Source organism: Mus caroli, chromosome 3 (genome assembly GCF_900094665.2).
Source record: "Mus caroli chromosome 3, CAROLI_EIJ_v1.1, whole genome shotgun sequence".
Classification (NCBI taxonomy): Eukaryota; Metazoa; Chordata; class Mammalia; order Rodentia; family Muridae; genus Mus; species Mus caroli.
Genome location: NC_034572.1, coordinates 8595197 through 8610341, shown reverse-complemented (window position 1 = coordinate 8610341; position 15145 = coordinate 8595197).

Sequence of the window (15145 nt, the reverse complement as noted above, 5' to 3'; positions counted from 1 at the left end):
CTTTGCTTCCCAAAATTGTGGTTGTACTCTCATATTACAAGAGGAATTGAAGGCTTCTTCTGAATAGGAGCCACCAGCTAAATCCTTTGGCTCCTCCTCTATGAAGCCTCCTGAGTGGCCTAGTCCACTACCTTCCCCTTATCCACAGCCTCAACCCCAGCCTCCAGGGGAACCCTGAACCCCTCAGGGTGGTGGGAGGTGGACTGCTGAGGGTACATGAAGGAGCAGAGCACAGATTCCAGTGGACCCACCCAAACTTCAAATCCTTCAGTACTGGTCATTTTCCTCTGCTGGTCTTTATAACTAGAAAACTAACCACCCTCTTTTCTCAGAGGAACACAACGCCTCACAGGGTTGGTGGAGTCCCTTATGTTCTCTCATTAACCTACTTGGGATGATTGTCAACAGCTGTTGCAGATGTTCTTCACAACCAAAGAACAAGAGATAATTCTGTTACAGGCTAGAAAAAAAAACATCTTGGGAGCTGACAGGCAGCCTACACAGCTACAAAATGAGATCGACATGGGATTCCGTTTGACTTGCCCCATTTGGGACTGCAACATGGCCGAAGGTAGGGAGAGCTTGAAAAGCTTCCACAGTCTCCAAGGTGCCTCAAGATAGTCCATTAATTTGGCTAAGGTAAGAGGTAATACAGGGGCCAATCAAACCTCCCTCAGTGTTCCTTGAAAGGCCTTCAGACGGTTCACTCCCTTTGATCTTACCTCAGAGCCCAGAAGGCCTCAGTGGCCCTGGCCTTGATAAGGCAGTCAGCTCCTGATATCAGAAAGAAACTTCAGAGATTGGAAGGTATATTACAAGAGGGAGACAAATAAGTGATCTAGTGAAAGAGGCAGAAGAAAGAGAACCGGAGGGATCGTAGACAAGAGAGAAATTGGACTAGAATTTTGGCCACAGTGGTAAGAGAGAGAGAGAGAGAAAAAAAAAAAAAAGACAGGACCTAGAATCCTGGGCAACAGAACACCAAGGTACTTAACAGAATTAAGTGAGTTAAAGTACCAAGCCTCAGCTAAAAAGGCTCAGCTGTGTCAGACTGAAGTTACTTATTTTGGATATACCCTTTGATATAGGAAGCTGTGGCTAAAGGAAGCCAGAAAAAAGACTAACTCAGATCCCCACCCCAACTACACCAAGGCAAGTAAGAGAATTCTTGGGCACCACTGACTTCTGCAGACTCTGGTTACCTGGGTTGGCGACCTTAGCTGCCCCGCTGTGTCCCCTAACCAAAGAAGGGGAAGTGTTTGTGTGGATCCCAGATCACCAGAAAGCCTTTAAAGAAATGAAAAAGGCACTACTGATGGCCAGCTTTTGCCTGACCTAACCAAGCCTTTCACTCTTTATGTGGAAGAGAGATCAGGGGTCGCCACAGGAGTCCTTACTCAGACTTTGGGGCCTTCAAAAAGGCCAGTGGCTTACCTATGGAAGAAGTTAGATTCTGTTGCCAGTGGGTGGTTTTCTTGTCTGAAAGCTATTGCTGCCATAGCTCTGCTTATCAAAGATGCTGATAAGCTCACTCTGGGACAACAAATAACTGTAGTGGCACCCCACACTCTTGAAAGCTCTATTTGACAGCCCCCTGATGGATGGATGAATGACCAATGCTTGTATGACACATTATCAGAGCTTTTGTTGACTGAACGAATGACCTTCACTCCCCCTGCTGTCCTCAATGCTGCTTCCCTACTGCCTGAGACTTCACCTACTCAATCACTGCACTGACATTCTGGCAGAAGAAACTGGTACTCGAAATGATCTGAAGGATCAGATCAGCCTTGACCTGAGAGTTTGAGCTGGTACATGGCTGGCAGTAGCTTCCTGGTTAAAGGTAAGCAGAAGGCAGGACAGCAGTGCAGTGGTGGACAGAAAGCAAGTGATCTAGGCCAGCAGCCTCCCTGTAGAGATGTTGGCCCAAAAAGCCAAACTTGTGGCTTTGATACAAGCTCTACGAATGGCAAAAGAGAAGTCTATCAGCATTTACACTGACAACAGGTATGCTTTTGCCACTGCACGGAGCAATTTACAAAGAGGGCTGTCGACATCTGCAGAGAAAGACCTAAGATGCTGTGGCTAAATGGAATCAGATGGCAGATCTAACCGCCAAACAGTCAGCCCAGGGAACAATGATCCTGGCAGTCAAGGAGCCTAAAGATTATTATGATGTTAGAGAGACCAGCTTTAGATACACCCCTGAAGACTATCAAGTTATGGACAAATTAGGACTGGTAAAAGAAATCCTGTATGTAGTAGTAGAATCAGAATAAGGAAAACTAGCCCTACCATAGGAAGAAGGACACAAGTATGTTACCAACTTACATTACTTGACCCAATTGTGGGCCAAAAAATTAAAAAGCATGGTTAGAGGGCCTGCCTTTGGAGATTGATTAGAAGTTACATTGTGCATGCAGGCCCCAAAGCTCAGGACAGGGAAAGAGAATGAATAGAACCATTAAGAGACCCTTACCAAATTGACAGCAGAGACTGGCACTAATGATTGGATAGCTCTCCTACCCTTTGTGCTCTTCAGGGTTAGAAACACCCCTGGACAGTTTGAACTGACCCCCTATAAATTACTCTATGGGGGGCAGGGGGCCTCCACTGATAAAAATAGTCTTTGTACATAGTGCTGACATGCTGCTTTCCCAGCCTTTTCTCTCTAGGCTCAAGGAGCTCGAGTGGGTGAGACAGCGAGCGAGCAAGGAAGCAGCTGCAGAAGGCCTACTCAAGAGAAGGAGACCTGCAATCCCCACATCTATTCCAAGTTAGAGATTCAGTCTACATTAGACACCACCTTGCAGAAAACCTTGAGAGTCGGTGGAAAGGCCCTTATCTTGTACTCTTAACCATCCTCCTTTCTACCCTTATGGGACCCCTTTTGATTTTTGCTTCTGTTTTTAATTAGGGGTCCATGTGTGTTAAATAGGCAAGTCGCCTTTATTAGAACAAGAATCAGTGCAGTGTGACTTTTAGTTTTGAGAAAGATCAAGTGTGTCAGGGAGAAGATATTGTCTAGTTCTAAGATTAGAACTACTAACAAGTAGAAGTGGGGAATGAAAGAAAATAAAACTTGAGACCTGTGATTCATGTAATTTATGTCAAATAGCCCAAAGAGTTGTTTGTGATCTTTGAAACCTGGGGCTGAGAACATAGCAGAACAGGCCAGGANATTNCCGGGCAGGCCCGTCGTTAAGACATTCCTGAGGCTGCTTGGCCATAAAGATATAGAGAATGCAAAGATATGTCTGGACTGGCCCAGCGCCTCCCTATCTCCCACCCTTCTGACATGGGTTAAATGTTAACCAGATGCTCTGCTGTTACCTCGATCTGCATGTACAGTTTGTTGATGTTTAAAGAACCAATTGTGTGAAACCTTGCCAATCCCTCCCCCAGCCCCAGACCCTTTTCTATGAAAACCCCTAGCTTTTGAGCCTCGTGGTTGACAACCGCTATCTCCCGTGTGAGATAAGTGTTGGCCCAGAGCTCCATCATAAAACTACCTGATGTGTTTGCATCAAGATGGTCTCTCATGATTCTTGCACTCCAACTCAGAATAAGAGTAGGGGTTTCCCCACTAGGTTCTTTCAGTAACATATAAAGGCAGGCCTATCAGAATTACACCAGAGTTCTCACCAGAGCCTATGAAAGCCTGAAGATCCTGTGAAGATGTTATACAGACCCTAAGAGAACACAAATGCCAGCCCAGGCCACTGTACCCAGCAAAACTCTCAATTACTGTAGAAGGAGATACCAAAGTGTTCCATGACAAAACCAAATTCATACAATATCTTTCCAGGAATCCAGCCCTCCAAATGATAACAAAGGGAAAACTCCAACACAAGGAGGGAAACTATGCCCTAAACAAGAAAGTAATCCTTCAACAAACCTAAAAGAAGATAGCCAAAAGAACAGAATCCCAAATCTAACAACAAAAATAAAAGAAAGCAACAATTTATTTTCCTTAATAGCCGTTAATATCAATGGAGTCAACCCCCAATAAAAAGACGTAGACTAACAGACTGGCTACATAAATAGGACCCAACACTTTCCTGCATACAGGAAACCCACATCAGGGATAAAGACAGATATTCCCTCAGAGAAAAGGCTGGAAAACAATTTTCCAAGCAAATGGTCCCAAGAAATAAGCTGTAGTAGCCATTCAAATATTGAATATAATCGACTTTCAACCCAAAGTTATAAAAAAAGACAATGGAGGGCAATTCATACTCATCAAAGGTAAAATCTACCCAGATGAATTCTCAATTCTGAACATTTTTGCTCCAAATGCAAGAACATCCACATTCATTAAAGATAATTTAGTAAAGCTTAAATCACACATTGCACAGCAGAAAATAATAGTGGGAGACTTCAACACCCCACTCTCATCTATGGATAGATTCTAGAAACAGAAGCTAAACAGGGACACAGTGAAACTAACACAAGTTATGAACCAAATGGTGTAACAGATACTATAGATCATTTTATCCTAAAACAAAAGGATATACCTTCTTCTCAGCACTTCATGGTACCTTCTCCAAAAATTTGGTCACAAATCAATCCTCAACAGATACAAAAATATTGAAAAATACCATATATCCTATCAGATCAACACAGACTAAGGCTGATCTTCAATAACAACATAAATAATAGAGAACCAACATTCACGTGGAAGCTGAATACCACTCTACTCAATGATAACTTGGTCAAAGGAGAAATAAAGAAAGAAATCAAAGACATTTTAGAGTTTAATGAAAATGAAGCCACAACATACTCAAACTCATGGGACACAATGAAGTCATTCCTAAGAGGAAAACTCATAGATCAGAGTGCTGCCAAAAGGACCTGGAGAAAGCATCCACTAGCAGCTTGACAGCATAACTTAAATCTCTATAACAAAAGGAATCAAATTTAGTCAAGAGCTGTAGACAGCAGAAAATAATCAAACTCAGTGCTGAATTCAACCAAGTGTAATCCAAAAAGAACTATACAAAGAATCAACCAAACCAGAAGCTGGTTCTTTGAAAAAAAAATCAACAAAATATATAAACCCTTAACTAGACTATCTAGAGGGCACAGGGACAGTATCTTAATTAACAAAATTAGAAATGAAAAGTGAGACATATCAACAGAATCTGAGGAAATCCAAAACATCATCAGATCCTACTACAAAAGCCTATACTCAGTACAACTTGAAAATGTGGATGAAATGGAAAAATTTCTAGACAGATAGCAAGTACCAAGGTTAAATCAGGATCATGTAAATGATCTAAACAGTCCAATATCCCCTAAAGAGATAGAAGCAGTCATTAATATTCTCCCAACCAAAACATGCCCCAGACCAGATGGGATTATTGCAGAGTTCTATCAGACCTTCAAAGAAGACCTAATTCCAATTCTCCTCAATAGAAACAGAAGTTACTCTACCTAGTTCATTCTATGAAGCCACAATTACTCTGATTCCTAAACCACACAGAGATCCAACAAAGAAGGAGAACTTCAGACATTCAGATATTTCCCTTTTAAATATTGATACAAAGATACTCAATAAAATCCTCGCAAACAGAATCCTAGAACATATCAATATGTGGATACTTTGTTCCTTCTTAGAAGGGGGAACCAAGTACTGATGGAAGGAGTTACAGAGACAAAGTTCTGAGCTGAGATTGAAGGAACAACCATCCAAAGACTGCCCCATCCATGGATCTGTCCCATAAACAACCAACTCAGATACTAGTGCATATACCATCAATACTTTCCTGACAGGACCCTGATATAGCTGTCTCCTGGGAGGCTATGCCAATGCCTGGCATATACAAAAGGGGATGCTCACAGTCATCTATTGGATGGAACACAGGGCCCTTAATGAAGGAGCTAGAGAAAGTACCCATGGAGCTAAAGGGGTCTGCAACCCTATAGGAGGAACAAAAATATGAAGTAACCAGTACCCCCACAAAGCTGTGTCTCTAGTTGCATAGGTAGCAGAGGATGGCCTAGCTGACCATCAATCAGAGGAGAGGCCCTTGGTCTTGTGAATATTCTATATCCTAGTATAGTGTGTTGCCAGTGCCAGGAAGTGGGAGTGGGTGGGTTGCGGAGCAGGGAGAGTGGGGAAGGTATAGGGGATATTTGGAAGGACACTAGGAAAGGGAATAGAATTTGAAATGTAAATGAAGAAAACATCTACAAAACACAGTAAAAAAGTCAGAAATACAGGAAAAAATAAGTTATTTTTCTGCTGTTTTCAGACTTCTTTAGTTTTTGTTGATTTTAATGAAAATGATGAAGAGACTTATATAACTCTGGTTTGAATATTGTCTGCTATTAAAGTAATTTTAGTTGATAAAAAAGAAATATGTACTTTATTAAAGCCATTTTTACTATAATAACAAATATTTTTAAATCTTACTAATTATTTCTATTTGCTAAAAATTGTCAATATAAAATTAAATTGAAAAGTGAGTTCTTCAAGTAATTGAGAAAATAGGCATAAGTAAATGGATACACACCCTTATAGTTCCAATGAGATGGCTCAGTAGATAATACTTCTCGCTGCCAAGGTCGTTACTTTGTGTTCCATCTTGTGATACATATTATAGGAAGTGAGACATCTGTTGTAAATTTCTAGTGCGTTCTCCACGTTCCCACTCATGTGCACAAAACATAAGATGAAAGTGTACTAAAAATGCATGTAAATTAATGTTAAAATTTTAAACTCTTAAGAGGAAGAATTTATGATTTTTAAAAGTAATTTATAACAAAGTGTTATTAAGTAAATACAAATTATGAGTTACCAGGACATCTTTCTTCTAGGTATGTTCAAGTCCTTGCCTTCTCTTCAACATTTTCTTGATATGAGAGTCATTACTTATCCATCTTTGTGCAGCATGATTTAGCTGAAAATCAAATCAAACCAAATGGCGTATGAGAATAATGCATACAGTAACTTTACATTCTTGTCTGGTCTAATATCCACATCTCTAATTAGTTATTCAGCAGAAATATGAGGCAGGATCTCTAACAGTGCAAATTTCTTTACCCTATAGATAAATATAGTAACTTTCCACAAAAGACTATACTATGTTCCATTTAACTACAAATACAGTAAACTAAGTTACTGCTGTATCCACTTGGTTGTTTTTTTTTTAATTTCAATCTAAATTTATAGTTTGATATTAGATAAACATTTTAAATGAAAAGTATATGTAATATTTAACACAGTCTGTGTTGTGTTTATCAGAAGCTAGAGGTAAAATTTTAAAGTTAAAGCAATTAGCTATGCATAAATAGACAATAATGGGAATTTGCTATTAGATACTCACAAGGATTCTGAGTAAGCATTTTATTTCTTTTTAATTTTCTTTTAGAGATAAAATTTTTCTTCATGGTAAAAATGTTAAAAAGAATTCATCACTTTTACTGTTCTATCAAACATATCTTTTAGGTAGAAAGTGAAGATTCTGAGTTAAAGAAGATATTAATTAAGCAATTATCATCAGAGGATGGCCTTATCTGGCATCAAAGAGAGTAAAAGTCCTTGTTCCTGTGAAGCCTTAATGCCCCAGTGTAGAGGAATGCTAGGGCAGTGAGGTGAAAGTGGGTGGTTGATGGAGAAGCACCCTCATAGAAGCAGGGAAAGGAGGGATTGGATAGGAGGTTTGCTGAGCGAAAAGCAGGAAAGGGGATAACATTTGAAATGTAAATAAATAATGAATAAATAAATAAATTATCCAATAAAATAAATTATCCAATAATAACGATAAATAAAAAAATTTAACAAGCAATTATCAGCCCAAAATGATCTTCACATATTCAAAATTATGAAAAATGATTTTTGTTTAATATATACTAACAAGCAAATCAAGGAGGTGTGTGTGTGTGTGTGTGTGTGTGTGTGTGTTACAAAAAACTCATAGGTGTGTTTGTAACCTAATTGGAAAAGTGCCTGAAACCACTCAAGAAGGCTTGGGCATGCCTGTAATCCCAGTGCTAGGGAGATAGAGGGAGGACAATCAGAAGCTTCATGTCATCCAACAGACTATGGACCAAGGGATCTGGCAGCCTAAGCAATGACTTATCCTGTTTTAAAAAGGAAAAAGAAATAAGTCTACTTTTTAGACTTTATTTACTTGCTATTCAAGTGAAAGTTTGGGCTTCATGAGAATGTAGAGTCTTCTGCTCCTTTCACTTTGGGACTTCAATGTTTGTTCATTTTTTTCTCAAGGTCTCCTAAGCAAATGAATTTTAGTCATAAACAAAAACAGTCACACTATCAAGAGTTATTTCTCTTTTCTTAGAATGGAGAAAATGTAGCTATTTACTGACTCTGGGTATAATTTACACAGAGATCTTGCATCTTTCCCTATTAACATAAAACTTTTATTATAAAACATCCTTTCACACTGAGCAGAAGCCTGGAATAAGTATGATGCATGCCATGTGTTTCTTCAGTTCAATCAATTTAAACAAGTTAGCTTGAGCTAGAAATCAATTTACTTCAAACATTAGGTTGTTATTTGAAAATTTAAAAAATATCTCTATAGTGAACTGATTTGAATGCATGTGGGTTCTCTTTTTAAACCTCAGCAGAGGCTCTAAGACTCTCAGTGACAGGTTAGTAAGTGCAATGGCTATGCTGACTCCATGCCTCTGTTATGCAAATGAGCTAATGCATCTATTTATCCACTCAGAATGTAACTAAAAACTGTAAGGAAAATACAGCAGAGGGGAATATTCATGGAAAAGTTTTACAGAGCTTTTTATGTCTGGTTATCAATCTCCACCAATTATATCCATGGGAGAAAGCAAAACATCGGGGAAGGGGGGGTGGCGGAGGAGGCTTTAATACAGCCTTACAAAATAAAACAAGAACAGAAAAGGCCATTTAGTCTGGTAAAATATGTTGCTTCAATTTAGTTACATTTACAGCTAAAGGTATTTTAGCTTACAGGTTTTAGGATACTGGCTACATCAATCAAATTGCTATCTACTGGGGGGTCTATGTAATGCTACAATCATACTTTTATAACAAAGCATATGAGTTTGGGGATTTGCTCATAAAAGCAATTTTATTTTTCATTCTAACGCTTCTGTTTTGTAGACAGAGGCTCTTTTTTTTTTTTTTTTTTTTTTTTCACTACTCCTGGATACAATGTCTCACTTTTTTCTTATGGCTTATTTTCTCACATTTTTGAACTTAAAGGTGCATTTATCTTAATGCCATGTCAGAGTTTTACTTTGTACTTGATTCAAAGCCAGACCACCTGGATTTTTTCCCTTTGGCCCACTACAGTGACATCTGTGACAGGGAAGAATAGTGTGTTGCCTCATCTCCTGCTGGGCCTCCTGGCCAACATTGTCCAAGTACAGGAACTGAGGAGAGCAATGAGGAGAAAAATGTACTGCGAATTTGGATTCTACTAGTAGATGTAGGGTGTGGTTAGCCAACTTATTTATTCGGAACAGCTTATATAGTGTCCTTGGCTACACTACTGAGCAACACTCTGATTGCAAATGATGTTCTCTCTTCCCGCTCATTGTTAGAGTTTATTTTTTCTACATAGCAAATCTTCTTGTGTATTTCCTCTTACAGGTATTCTTTCAAAAAAATACAATAAAGTGCAATAAATTTTGGTCTCTATGAAAACCTTAGTAGCTGATTGCCACTCAAAAGAATGGATACAAAGAATGACATCACTTAGTGGGAAAACTCTGACACCTTCAAAGTGACATTACACAACAAATGCTACATAAGGAGAGGTAAATTCTAAATAGAACTATTATTATATAGATATCATACTACTATGGTTGCACAACTAACATCAGAATAACCAAAAATTATACAAAAATATACTTGACTAACTGAAACACTGTATATCATTGTACATTCCATTCTTTAGTTTTTTGTTTTTTTTTTACCAAAAGATTTGGCATATCTCAAATAGATACAATCTCTCTCTCTCTCTCTCTCTCTCTCTCTCTCTCTCTCTCTCTCTCTCTCTCTCTCTCTCTCTCTCTCCACAACTCTCTCTCTGTCTTTCACTGTAATTGTTACTTAGCCTAATTTAATCATTCCACATACTAAGCACAAAATGAAGCATTTGGAGAATCGTGTTGTACTCCATAATTACATACAATTACTTTCTACAAACTATAAATAGTGTGGAAAACTAAGATGAATGTTACCTCACTGGGGCTATGGATTGAGGATACAGTGTGGAGTAGCTGTTTTGAATTCTGTTATTCAGCTAAATTCTAAAGAATATTTCTCCAAGACATCTCAATTGTGTGGTACTGCTTTCGTTTATTAAATATGTCACAGCATTTTTTTGGTTTTACTTGGAGTGAACAGTCAGCGAACTCAGATGTCTTTTTGTTATACATTATTTGAGACTAGCATTTTGTGGTCATAGTTGCTCTGGACCTTATATTTAGCAATAGGTTTCTGTTGCCTTAGAAACATGAATGAAATAGGACTAAAACTGTTACTGATCCAAACAAGCTTGTTGAAGAGGTAATAGTTAGAGTTCCCAACATTGGTGAACCCAATAAAAAACAAAAAACAAACAAACAAACAAAAAAACAAAAACTTTCCTACAGGCAACTATTACTATTGCCAACATGGAAAAATTTCAATAATTTTGTTACAAATGTCTTTTAAGATATCCATTGATTTAATTTCTTGAAATAATTATTTGAGCTTCTCATTCTTTGCCTATAAATTTTAAACTTGATATACGAAATTTATGGAAAGGTTAGATACCATACTCTAAACCTAATCAGACATTAAGTTAAAAAAAAACTACAATGTTTTTCCTTTTCTTCTTTAATTGAAAAATGTTTGAAAATAACTGAACAAAATGTCCAAGAGTATGAGCCTCTATCACTGTGTGCTGTACCACTGAAAATGTCACACACTGGTTTGTGTGTGTGTTTAACTAGTGTTGTTGATTTCAGTGATCTGATAGCCTCATGCCATTCTCTGGGACTTCATCATTCTCTTCTCATAGATTCACTCAGCATAGGACTTCCATCATTTTCCTCCTTCCTCATTTCTTTTTCCTAAATGTGTTAACTCAGATATCTGACTTCAACTGCACCTTTGCAGAAAGCACCTGTCAAAAACATTCTACAGAACTTCCTGAAGTAAATTCATTGGGTACAATCATTACTGTAGTACTTATTAACAGTATAACAACTAGTTATTATTAATAACTACCCTAATGTAACACACAAAATAAATATAAATACATTTTAATAAGCTAAACAAAATATAGAAAAATGTATAAAAATACATATAGAAAGAAAATCAACATAATAAAGGTTATGTATGACAAAGAGTTGGACAAAGACTTGGATATTTTGCTGTTTAATTCTTAATTTTTCTTAATTCAGAAAAACTGAAAGAATATCTGCTAAGGTTGAGACAAAGTAAGGGCATACACTTTTGTGGGTCTTATATTATTTAATACTGAAATTACAGCTACAGTAATTCCTTTTAAAGGGGGTAAAAATACAAATGCCAAGGGAAGAAATGAATAATAACAATAATTATTATTAATGGCAAGGTTGTAAGGATCTACCTTTCAAGAAACCTGATGAGTTCACCAAAAGACTATCACAAATGAATGAACCCAGTCTAGGTACAGAATATAAATGAAAATAGAAGATTAAGGATTAAATTCTAGAAATAAATATGCCCACAGAAGTAAAATACTCAAACTTTTTCTATTAAAACTTATTGGTAAAAGAATCTGAAGACCTAAACTGGAGGCATTTTTTTAATGTTAATAGAATGGCTAAACAAAACATTATTAAGATTCTCATAAAGTTTAACTGATTTTGAATTTAGATTCAATGTAATCTTCAAGTACCAATCACAACATTCATAAAACACACACACACACACAAGGACACATACAAGCATGAGAGAGACAGAGAGAGATAGACAGACAGACAGACAGACAGAGAAAATTGAGTCAGAGAGAAACAAACACAGACAAAATTCAGACAGAGAGCAAGAGCGAGAGAGAGAGAGAGACAGAGACAGAGACAGAGACAGAGTCACAGAGACAAGCTGGAGCCAGAGCCAGAGATGGAGACGGAGACAGAGACAGAGAGAGGAAGAGAGAGAGGGAGGGAGGGAGGGAAAGATGGAAATGGAATTTTAACTAACATGGCATCCTTGAATTAAACAGCCAAACCCAAATAAGGAGACCAAAGAATGTTTGGTCACAAAAATTGATTTCATAAAATAACCATAGAGCTACCGTAACCATAACAGTATAATACTGGCATAAGAACATACAGGGAAGTGGAGCAGGACAGAGTACAAAATAAACATATATGTTTATAGCCCACTAATTCTCAACAAATGGAACATATCTATAAAATCTAAAATGTGTAGAGATGTCAAGATTAGTTGACTTCTAATATGTCAACTCTACATATATAGTTCAAATTTTTAATCTGTGAATGACTAGAAGCAAATAAAAGCAATCTCCTTTTAAGTGTAGATGGCCTTTTAGAAATGATCTTCAAACATGGAAAACAAAGGCAAATAAACAAATCGATTACTGAAAACTAAAGGATTTATTCACAAAAATGTAAACAGACAGCAAAGTTAAGGGAAACATGATACATGGGACAATATATTTGCTAACTATTTATGTGACAAATAATGAATATCTAAAATATATAACAAAACTAACAAAATGATAAACCAAATTGGCTTAACAAATATCTACAGAACATTTCACCCTAAAACAAAAGAATATACCTTCTTCTCAACACCTCATGATATCTTCTGCAACATTGATCATATAATCACACAAAAAAAACCAAGCCTCAACACATACAAAAAACAAGCCTCAACACATAAAATAATATGTGAATTAATCCTATGTATTCTGTCAGACAAACATGGACTAAGGCACATTTACAATAACAACCAAAACAACAGAATGTCCACATACTCATGGAAACAGAACAACACTGTACTCAATGATAACTGTGTAAGGGAAGAAATAAAGAAAGAAATTAACTTTTAGAATCTAACAAAAATGAAGCTACAAGATACCCAAACATATGAGACACAATGAAAGCAGTGCTAAGAGAAAAACTTATAGCTCTGAGTGCCTCCACTCAGAAATTTTAAAGAAATTTTAGAGATCATACACAAGCATCTTAACAGCACACCTGAAAGCTCTAGAGCAAAAAGAAGCAAATACACACAAGAGGAGCAGACAGCAGGGAAAAAAAAATCAATCTGAGGGCTTAAATCAACCAAGTAGAAACAAAGAGAACTATTCAAAGAATCAACAAAACTAGAGGCTAGTTCTTTGAGAAAACCAACAAGATAGATAAATCCTTACCCAAAATGACTAGAGGGTACAGAGAGAGTATCCAAATTAACAAAATCAGGAATGAAAAGGGAGACAAAACAAAAGAAATTGAGGAAATTCATAAACCCATCAGATCCTAGATAAAACTTGAATATCTAAATGAAATGGATGATTTTCTAGATTGAAACCAGCTACTAAAGTTAAATCAGGACCAGATAAACCATCTAAACAGACCCATAACCCCTAAGTAAATAGATGAAGTCATTAAAAGTCTCCCAATCATAGATATCCTGAAGACCATATGGTTTTAGTGCAGAATTGTATCAGATCTTCAAAGAAGACCTAATACCAATACTCCTCAAACTATTCCACAAAATAGAAACAGAAGAAACACTATCCAGTTCATTCTATGAAGTCACAGTTATGCTGATAGATAAACTACAAAAAGACACAACAAAGAAAACAGAATTTCAGGTCAATTTTATGAGTATCATTGTAAAAATGTTCAATAAAAATTTCTCAAACCTAATCCAAGAACTTATCAAATGATTATTCACCATGATCATGTACGCATCATTCCAGGGAAGAAGTAATGGTTCTGAATATGAAAATTGGTCAGTGTAATCTACTATTTAAACAAACTCAAAGAAAAAGAATACATGATCATCTCAATAGATACTAAAAAAGCATTTGACAAAATATTTTCATGTTAAAAGTATCAGAGAGATCAGAAATTAAAGGTCCATATGTAAATATAATAAAAACAATAAAAAAACAAACCAATAGCCAACATCAAACTAAATGGAGAGAAATTTGAAGCAACCCCACTAAAATCTGGAATAAGACAAGGCTGTCCACTTGCCCCCTATCTATTCAATAAAGTACATAAAGTTCTAGCCAGAACAATTAGGAAACAAAAGAGAACAAACAGATATAAATTTGGAGGGAGGAAACAAAGATATCACTATTTGCTGATGATATGATAATATATATATAGATATATAGATATAGATGATATAGATGATATAGATATGCCACCACAAAAAAATTCTAACAGAGAACTCCTACAATTGATAAAACGCTTCAGCAAAGTGGCTGGTAGCCTTCCTCTACTCAAAGGATAAATGAGCTGAGAAAGAAATTAGGGAAAAGACATCCTTCACAACAGTCAAAAATAATATAAAATATCTTGGTGTGACTCTAACCAATCAAGTAAAAGATCAGTCTGACAAGAACTTCAAGTCTTTAAAGAAAGAAATTGAAGAAGATCTCAGAAGATGGAAAGATCTCCCATACTCATGCCTTGGCAGGGTTAATATACTAAAAATTGTCATCTTACCAAAAGCAATCTACAGATTCAATTCAATCCCCATCAAAATTCCAACTCAATTCTTCACAGAGATAGAAAGAATAATTCAGGATACCAAGAACTATTCTCAACAATAAGAGAACTTCTAGGGGAGTAACTGTCCCTTACCTCAAGCTCTACTACAGAACAAAAATGATAAAACTGCATGTTATATGTACAGTGACAGGTAGATCAGTGGAACAGAATTGAAGAACCAAGAATAAATCCATACCCCTGTGATCATTTGATCTTTGACAAAGGAGCTAAAAGCATCCCACGGGAAAAAAGGTAGCATATTCAGCAAATGGTGCTGGCTTAAGTGGAGGTCAGTAAGTAGAAGACCCATGCAAGTGACCCATTCTTATGTCCTTGTACAAAGCTCAACTCCAAGTGGATCTAGGACCTCCACATAAAACCATATATATGAATATATTAGAAGAGAAAT